Here is an 8,791-nt window from a genome sequence, read left to right as displayed (position 1 = left end):
TCAGAGTGCCCAGCCCACTGGGAGGGCCCACTGGAAAAGAAGAACGATTCCAGCCTCATCGGCCCCCTCTGGACAAAGAGAGAAAGGAATCTAGAAGATTCCGCCGCGCCCCGCCCCCGCCCGCCATGCTGCTGCCGAGCAACTATTTTTATGTTCCCCCTTTTTATCCTGGCGGCTTCTGTAAATAGAGGGATGGCAGTTGCAAAGATAAAAATGCTAATTCCAACCTGGAAAGGAGAGACGGATGGTCCCCTGCAGAAATGGGGGTGCGGGAGGGGAGGCCAAGGCCTGCCCCGCCGCCCCCTGGCTCGGGCCGGAGGCCATGGCGGATGGAGGCGAGACCTGCTCCTGTTGGAGAAGGTTAAAGGGGAGCCAGTGGCTAGGTGGGGGCGGCGGGAAACAATCCCCTTTGGGCTTTGTTTTTGTTTGTTTGAGAGGATTAAACCTCCAACCTGTACCCCCAGCCCTTTTAATTTTTTTGTTTTGAAACAGGGCCTCACTAAGTTGCTGAGGTTGGCTTCGAACCTTCGATCCTCGTGTGTAGCCAGCATGCCTGGCTTCTTTTCTGGTTTTTTTTTTTTTTGGTACGGAGATGGAACCCAGAAACATGAAACATTCTATCTCTGTGCTACACACCTAGCCCAGTTTTATTTTTATTTATTTATTTTTTTGTGGTACTGGGGGTGGAACCCAGAGGCTTTCTACCTCTGGGCTTGTTTCTACCTCTGGGCTTGCTACCTTTTTTTATATTTTATTTGGAAACAGGGTCTCACTAAGGTGCTGAGAGCCTCACTAAGTAGCTGAGGCTGGCTTCGAACCTGTGCGATCCTCCTGTCTCCGCCTCCCAAGCGCGGGGATTACAAGCGTGCGCCACCACGCCCGGCCTATCGTTATTTTTGAAACAGAATCTCACTAGATTGAGAGTCTCACTACTTGCTGAGGCTGTCCTCCAACCTGCAATCCTTCTGTCTCAGCCTCCCAGGTCCTGGGGTTCCAGGCGTGTGCCACCACGCTCTGCTCTCTTTTGTTTGTTTGTTTTGTGTTTTTCTGTGGTGCTGGAGATGGAACCCAGGGGCATTCTACCTCTGAGCTACACCCCCAGCCCTACTTTTTTATTCTTTATTTTGAAACAAGTTCTCACTAAGTTGCAGAGGGCCTCACTAAGTACCTGAGGCTGGCTGCGAACCTGGATCCTCCTGTCTCATCCTCCCGAATGCTGGGATTACAAGTGTGCGCCGCCACGCCCGCTCTTGTGCCCGCTCTTGTGCCCGCTCTTGTGGGTTTTTAAAGTGCGTTGGGATGTTGTTACCTTCAAGGCCTCTGGAGAGATTGCATTTAGGTTCACCTGGGTGTTTTCTCCCGCCCTGCGGTGCAGGTGCAGGTGCAGGGACAGGGAACGGGGTGCCCCCTGGGCTCTGGCTCCCTGCGCCCGCCTGGGCCCTCTGCCCACCACGCCAGGGTGGGGAGGGCGCTAGCTGAAAGGCCCCCGGGACAGCAGCGAGGCGGAGGGAGCGGGCGGGTGGGTGCCCTGCCTGGGGTCTGCCTCTGTAGAGGGCTGGAGAATGAGCGGTGTGTGTGTGTGTGTGTGTTTTGCCTTTGAAACCCCACCGTTCCTCCGTCGGTTCTCCTGCCCAGTGGAAGATTGGGAGGCGCTCACTGGCTGAGCGGCAGCCCCAGGCCCACGTCTCTGAGCCGGCGTCCCGGGGCCTGGGCCACCATGGACCAAGGACCCTCCGCTCTGGGTCTGCGCCGGCTCAGCGGCCGCTGCTTCTTGGTCCCTGAGCACCCAGGGCCGCAGGGGACATCGGGCCGCAGGACCCTGGTTCCCTCCTTCGCTGCCCCGGTCTCAGCACCAACTCTGCAGCCTCTGAGGATTGGCTTGTGGGAGCCCTGTAGGTCTGTAGGTGAGCGTGACTCAGGCCAGTGAGTGTGCACACTCTGCTGTTTTTTTGGTGGTACTGGGAATGGGACCCAGGGGCTTTTTACCTCCGGGCTATACTCCCAGACCTATTTTATATTTTATTGGAAACAGGGTCTCTCACTAAGTAGCTGAGGCTGGTTTCCAACCTGTGCAATCCTCCTGTCTCAGCCTCCCAAGCGCGGGGATTACAAGTGTGTGCCACCACGCCCGGCTTTATTTTTTATTCTTTATTTTGAAACAGGATTTCACTGAATTGCCGAGGGCCTCACTAAGTAGCTGAGGCTGTCCGCAAACCGCAATCCTCCTGTCTCAGCCTCCCAAATGCTGGGATTACAAGCGTGCGCCACCATGACTGGCTCCCTATTTTTTAGACTTTATTTTGAAACAGGGTCTCACTAAGTAGCTGAGGCTGGCTGCAAATCTGTGATCCTCCTGTCTCAGCCTCCCAAGTCCTGGGATTCCGGGTATGTGCTGCCCACAGGGGTGTCGTCTAGTCTGGATTTGCCCAGCTCATCAGAGCGGCTGCTGCCTGTGGCCAGGGCCGGGTGCCGGGTGGTGAGGCAGATCGCACCGAAGGATGGGTTCCCAGGCAGAAACGGGGTTGCTCTTCTCAGACTATGAGAACCGTGACTCTTGGCCAAATAAAGACAGCTTCTGCCCTTCTGGGTGACTTGGGCATGGGCGAAATACACAGCGGCTTCCAGCTAATATTTACTGGGTGCCAACAGAATCCTAGAAAGTTCTAGGCCCTGGAGTTCAGCCACAAGCAAGAAAGGCCAAGCCGCGCCCGCCCAAGCGAGTCCACCCAAGGTGTAGGCACCTGAGTCCCTGAGCACAGGCCCTGGCCCTGCGGCCCCCTTCCTTGGGGGTGTCGCCCAGCCTGGACTTAGCTCAGGCCTCGGCCGGGAGCGTGGCCGTGGCTGAGGGCGTGGCCAAGGGTCAGCAGGGCTGGCACACAGTCTGGGGTAGGCCCCAGCGCTGCTAATAAAGCGAAACTGCAGACCTCAGTCATTCTGCCTGGGACCACTGCAGGACCGTGGACGAGTCAGACTCAGCTGGCGATGGTGAGCTGTGCCTATAATCCCAGGGCTTGGAGGCCAAGACAGGAGGATGTCACATTCGAGGCCGGCCTCAGCAGCTTAGCGGATCCTGTTTCAAATTAAAAGAGTAAACTAGAGCTGAGAGTGTAGCTCAGAGGTCCTTGCATTCAGATGTGCATTCAGATGCTATTGTCTCCCCCCCACACCCGAAAAGAAAGAAGGAGTAGAAGTCAGACCGGGACACCTGCAGGGTGAGGTAGGTCCTGAGAGCGCTAACCCTCGCTGCAGGGCTGTCTTCTGCCCAAAGCCGCCTCCTGCTGCTCCCGGCCTGCGCCGTGCTGTCCATTGGAGTCAGGGTGCCTGATTCCTCAAGAGATTCTGAAGCCGGTGTGGTGGCGCACACTTGTAACTCAGCATTCGGGAGGCTGAAGTTTCCCTGGCTCAGAGTCATCCTCCATCACTTCTTAGCGGAACCGAGGAGCCGGGCCTGGCGCACACCTGTAATCTCAGTGCCTTGGAGGCCGAGGCAGGAGGATTGCGAGTTTGAGACCAGCCTCTGTGACTTACTGACATGACACCCTGTCCCAGAATAAACTAAAAGGGCTGGAGTGTCGCTCCGTGCTAGTGTTAAGGCTCGGCAGGTGAGGGGCCTGTGTTCTTAATCCCTCCTACTGCAAAGGGAAAAAAAAAGCATTGAATTCCTCTACGACGGATGGCACGGGGCCTCAGTTTCCCCCAGGAGAGGTGATGTGCCTGGCTGAGCCTGTCAGCCCAGGAAGGCCCTCGCCCTGGCCTTGGCGGGCCCTGGGGCGCCGGGTTGGGCCGAGTGTAGCCTTGGGGACCCCTGGCCCTCCGCATCGGCGGGCTTTGTCCCGGGCGATAGCAGGCAGCCGCAGCAGGTTGGAAGCGGCCCCAGGAAGTGGGGCGGCGCTTCCTGGAGCCCGAGCAGAGGAAGGAGCGGCCGTGCGGCCGGGCCATCTGCCGCAGGCGGGCGGGCGGGGTGTGGAGCAGCCCCGCGGCCGGTGGGGGGGCTTCCGGAGGGGCCCGGAGGACGGCGAGGGCTTGGCGCCTCATCAGAGCCGCGCGTGCTGCTTTGGAGCTAGGACCTCTGAGCCCGGGCTGGTCCCTGCCTGGTCCCTGCCCTGCCGAGGGCTGTCCCCGGAGGAGTGCGGGATCGGGCCCTGCGGTGAGCTCTGAGCTTGTGAGTACTACTGCTGCTCTTATGTTAAACGTGTGTGTGCGCGTGTGCGTGTGCGTGTTGCTGTATTGGTTATTGAACCTAGTGGCATTCTACTTCTGAGCTACACCCCCAACCCCTTTATTATTATTATTATTATTATTATTATTATTATTATTTGGAAACAGGGTCTCATTAAGTTGCAGAGAGCCTCACTAAGTAGCCGAGGCTGGCTTTGAACCTGTGATTCTCTAAGTACTGGGATTCTAAACCTGTGCCGCCACGCCCAGCTAACCTGTTAGGTTTTTTTGTTTCTTCTTTTAGTGCTGGGAATTGAACCCAGGGGCATTCTCTCTCCGAGCTACACCCCCAGCCCTAATTTATTGATTTGAAACAAGTCTTACTAAGTTACCGAGGACCTTATTTAGTTGCTGAGGCCGGCCTCCAACCCGCAGTCCTCCTATCGGAGCCTCCTGTGTATGGGCATGTGTTCTGTGTCCCACAGGACTAGTGTCATTTTGTATGTTTTTTTTTTTTCCTGCTTGGTAAGGGTTTTCTGGCTGTCTTTCTCTTTTTTTCTGTCTTTTTTTTCTTTTCCTTTTTTTTTCTTTCTTTTTTTTGTAGTATGGAGGATTGAACCCTGGGGGACAGTCTACCTCTGAGCTACACTCCCAGCTCTATTTTTTTATTTATTTATTTATTTTGGCGGTACTGGGGATGGAACCCAGGGGCATTCTAACTCCAAGCTACACCCCCAGCCCTGTTTTTTTATTCTTTATTTTGAAACTGGGTCTCACTGAGTTGCAAAGGGCCTCACTAAGTAGCCAAGGCTGTCTGTGAACCGATCCTCCTGTCTCAGCCTCCCGAATGATGGGATGACAAGCGTGCGCCACCACGCCGGCGTTTTTTTTTTTTTTTTTTTTTTTTAATTTTGAAACAGTCTCACCAAGTTGCTGGGGTCTAAGTTGCCGAGGCTGGTCTCCAACCTGTGATCCTCCTGTCTCAGCCTCCTCTGTACTGGGGAGCTACATGCCTTTTATTTTTTATTTGAAACAGCGACGTGCCAAGTTAGGGTGCACTGTTCTCGGACTCGTGACCCTCTTGCCTCCGCCTCCTCAGCTGCTGGGGTTACAGGTACGCACCAGTGCTCCGGCTTTGCCAGGTTCTTACAGGGCCCATGGCCCCAAAAGTATTCAGAACGCTGGCTTGGGCCCTGTGGGGTAGCAGGGACACAGCCATCTTGTCTGGACGTGTCCCTCTCAGCCCCGAGGCACCAGGGCCAGTCCTCTGGGCCTGTTCTTCCTGAGGCCCGGACGCACCACTCCTGCACAGTGACGCCAGTGCAGCTCTGGGCACGGACGTTTCTCCTCTTCTCCCTCCTCCAGCCCTTGAAGGCCAAGGCCACGCTGGAGGCCGTGAGGGAGGCCGGGCCAGACGCCAGCTGGCCACAGACTGATTAAAAGCATCTCCGCTGGGCGGACGGCTTGGTGTCCTTGGCCTGCGTTGAGATCAATAAACAATTATTTTTCTGTTGCCAAGAAAAAAAATGTCTCCCTTGACGTTCGCAGGTCTGGCTGGGCCGCTTTCCTTTTCAGGAATGCCTGTGCCCTGTCTGAGGCAGCGCAGGGGTGGGGGGAGGACGGCCCAGCCAGGTTGGGGGCGCTCACACAGCAGCGGGGGCCTGGGGCTTGGACCCGAGTCCCTCGTGGAAAACTGGAACCCGGCCTTGCGGGTGGTAGACAGTCGCTGGGTTTCACTGGGAGGGATGGTGTCTGAGTGCCTGGCCTGTGCACGCCATTTTAGAGATGAGGAAACAGAGGCCAGGAGCGTGAGAGGACCAGGAAAGGAGGAGCCCAAGCTGTGGGACTTCAGGGCCCTGCCTTTCTTCCTCCTGATCCAACACTAGCTTGTCGAAAGGATTTGCAGTTGGGCGTGGTGGGACATGCCTGTAATCCCAGTGCAGGAGAGGCCGAGGCTGGAGGATCACAGGTTCGAGGACAGACTCAAGTAGTGAGACTCTCAGGAACTTAGCAAGACTGTTTCCAAACAACAACACAAAGTAGACGGCGTGGGAGCGCACGCTGGTCATTCCAGCATTTGGGAGGCTGAGACAGGAGGAGCGCGGCTTGCGGCCGGCCTCAGCTACTTACCGAGGCTGTTTCAAAATAACGAATAAAAAATAGGGCTGGGGGTGTCGCTCAGAGGTAGAATGCCCCTGAGTTCAATCCCCAGTCGGTCTCAGTCTGTCTCTCTCTCTCTCTCTCTCTCACACACACACACACACACACACACACACACACACACACACTCTGAACACTGAGCTAGGTTTGTTTCGTCGATAGGGAAGCCGAGGCAGGGGCACAGGTAATGATCTCTCTCGGATACGCGAAGGTGGCGTCACGGTTTGGATTTAGATTACCGCTCCAAGTCTCGTGTTGAGGACAAGGCAGCCCTGTGGGAGCGGTGTTGTGTGTGGGGTGGTTGCTGAGGAGGGTCCCCGGGGCGCTGGACACATGTCCCCCTTCCTGGCTCTCTGCTTCTGGCCTCCGTGACTTGAGAGAGAGCCCCTCTGTGTTTTCTCTCTGCTTCCCGCCACGTTGCCCCCAGCGCCGCAGACTCCGCCTGACCTGATGTGGGCGGAAACCTTGGAACCTCCACAGCTGTGAGCAGATGAATCCTTCTCCCTCCAAGAATGCTGATGGAAGCGGTGGCGTGGAGGAGCAGGAGCTGCAGAGAGCCCCACGGCCTCCCAGGGGCCCCACGGCCTCCCAGGGGCCCCACGGCCTCCCAGGCCTTCTCTGCCGACCCCTGCTAATGATCGTACTTCTCCCTTTATGGTGCCAGGGACTGGATCCAGGGCCGTTCTACCTCTGAGCCACATCCTCAGCCCTTTACTATTTTATCTTTCTTTTCTTTTTCTTTTTTCTTTTTTCCTTTTTTTTTTTTTTTTTTGATGCTGGGGATGGAACCCAGGGGCATTCTACCTCTGAGCTACACCCCAGCCCTATTTTTTTATTCTTTATTTTGAAACAGGGTCTCACTGAGTTGCAGAGGGCCTCACTAAGTAGCTGAGGCTGCCCGTGAACCGCGATCCTCCCGTCTTACCTTCCCAAGTGCTGGGATGACCACGCCCGGCTTGCTGTTACCACTTTCTTGTGTATTCTTCCAGAAATATGCCCTGACGTGTAGTCATGTGTGTAGGGACAGCTCTTCCCTCCTACGCCAACAGCACCCTATCACGAGGATTTGTAGAGCCACCTCTCAAAATCATGGCATTCGCTGGGAGTGGTGGCACACGCCTATGATCCCAGTCTTTGGGAGGCTGAGACAGGAGGATCACAGGCTTGAGACCAGTCTCAGCAATTTCACAAGACCCTCAGGAACCGAGTGAGATCCTGTTTCCAAATATAAAGAGTTGAGGGTGTAGCTCCGAGGTAGAATGCCCTAGATTCAATCACCGGTACCTCCAAGAATAATAATAAGTAAATTATCTGCTTTGCAGTGCAACCATCAGTCCAGTACATTTTCAGAACTTCTTGCCCGTCCTCCTGTCTCTGCCTCCTCAGTACTAGGATCACTGGCGTGCGCCCCCACAGACAGGCTGTTTTCTTCCATTTTTATGGCTCTTCCTGTGTTTCTGCCACTTTTTTTTTTTTTTTTTTTGATGCTGCGGATGGAACAGGGGCATCTGACGTCCGAGTACACCCCCTGCCCTAATTTTTATTCCTTATTTTGAAACCGGGTCTCACTGAGTTGCAAAGGGCCTCACTAAGTAGCTGAGGCTGGCCACGAACCATGGACCTCCGGTCTCAGGCTCCCGGATGCTGGGATGCCAACCGTTCCCACCTCGCCAGCCCACACACATGCTTTTATTCACTCAGTCTCCCCAGAGTGCGTGCTGTGCCGGCCCCAGAGAGACTGCGCCAAGTGGTTGGCGTGGACCCGCCGCGCCCGCTCGCGCACCTGCTGGGTCCCAGGGGCACTGTGGCATTTGTCCAACGCCTGAGCCAAAGGTTAATATTCCGCTCCAGAGCCTGTGAGCACTGGCTTGAGGGAGGGGCCGCGTGCCCCCAGCCACTCCCCCAGCCCTGGTTGGCTTGCTATTTGGAAACAGGGTCTTACGAAATTGGGCGCGGTGGGCACGCTCCGCAGCCCAGCATTCGGGAGGTCTCGGGAGGCTGAGACGGGAGGATCACGGTTCGCGGACAGCCTCAGCTACTTAGGCCCTTTGCAACTCAGACCCTGTTTCAAGATAAAGAATAAAAAATAAGACTGGGGTTAGAGCTCAGAGGTAGAGTGCCCCGGGTTCCCTCCCAGTACTGCAAAAACAAACAAACAGAGCCGGGTGTGGTGGTGCACGCTTGCAGTCCCAGCGTTTGGGAGGCTGAGACAGGAGGATTGTGGTTTGCAGACAGCCTCAGCTACTACCTAGCGAGGCCTTCTGCAACTCAATGAGACCCTGTTTCAAAATGAAGAGAATAAAAAATAGGGCTGAGGGTGTATCCTGGAGGTAGAATGCCCCTGAGTTCTATCCCCAGTGCCTAAAAAAAAATAATAAAAATGAATAAATCAGCTGGGCTTGGTAGCGCATGCTTGTTATCCCTGCGCTTAGGAGGCTGAGGCAGGAGGATCGCACAGGTTCAAAGCCAGCCT

Source organism: Muscardinus avellanarius (assembly GCF_963383645.1).
Source record: "Muscardinus avellanarius genome assembly, chromosome: 21".
NCBI classification, from domain to species: domain Eukaryota; kingdom Metazoa; phylum Chordata; class Mammalia; order Rodentia; family Gliridae; genus Muscardinus; species Muscardinus avellanarius.
This window is presented reverse-complemented; position numbering follows the sequence as displayed.